This window comes from Ischnura elegans, chromosome 9 (genome assembly GCF_921293095.1).
Source record: "Ischnura elegans chromosome 9, ioIscEleg1.1, whole genome shotgun sequence".
NCBI lineage: Eukaryota > Metazoa > Arthropoda > Insecta > Odonata > Coenagrionidae > Ischnura > Ischnura elegans.
The window spans coordinates 104173349-104174185 of NC_060254.1; positions in this window are offsets into that span (position 1 = coordinate 104173349).

Here is an 837-nt window from a genome sequence, read left to right on the forward strand (position 1 = left end):
GAAAAATTATTACGTACTTAGTCAAGGGTCCAACGAGAAGAATGATCAAGTATTTGCTCTGGCAACAAATCAAGTACGAGATATAGTCCATTGCCGATATACTTTTCATGAAATCTCGAATATTTTCCATTCTTAGGTCACAAGATAGAGACTAAAATTAGTACGCCAGTAACCGGCAAGGGTATTTCCCTATCACTGGCGTTCTCTAAAAAAACTATCCTGACACTAATCTAATTAACTTCGAGGCACATGCCACACGTGGTAAAAAAAAGTTCGAATGTGAAGGCAGTTGGCGTAGTAAATATTGTCACTCAAAATATATGCTACTCTGATCACGATATCTGAATGGAATTACACAAATTGTATTTGCGAAGTATCCTACACTTCGGTGAATAAATTGAAAGTGCATTGAAAATGATATGAAAGGATTCACCAAAGAAGTAATCAAAGTACTCACCTCTTAACCCCAGGAGAGCTTGCCGCTAACTGAAGTCCAGAAACAGTGGTGGGGGATGTTCCGACACTTCGTCAGCCATGTCACGTGTGCCTGTGACGTCACGATAATTTCGAACCGATTTATTCTTCAAGGCAACGAAAACACGAAAAAACCGTTGAATATCGTAGATGTTAGCTGATTTAAAATTTTATACCATAAAATACTTCAATAAATACGGTTCTGTTCTATATTATAATTGAAAAATTTATCGCGCGGAAAATCAATAAGACGCTTAACCAATAAGATTCGATCATTTGCTTCCGCTGTTATACAAAAATAGCGCGAATTTCTCAAGCGGCTAACGGTCGAAACTCACGTGATCAATGTTCCAGAATTTTCTA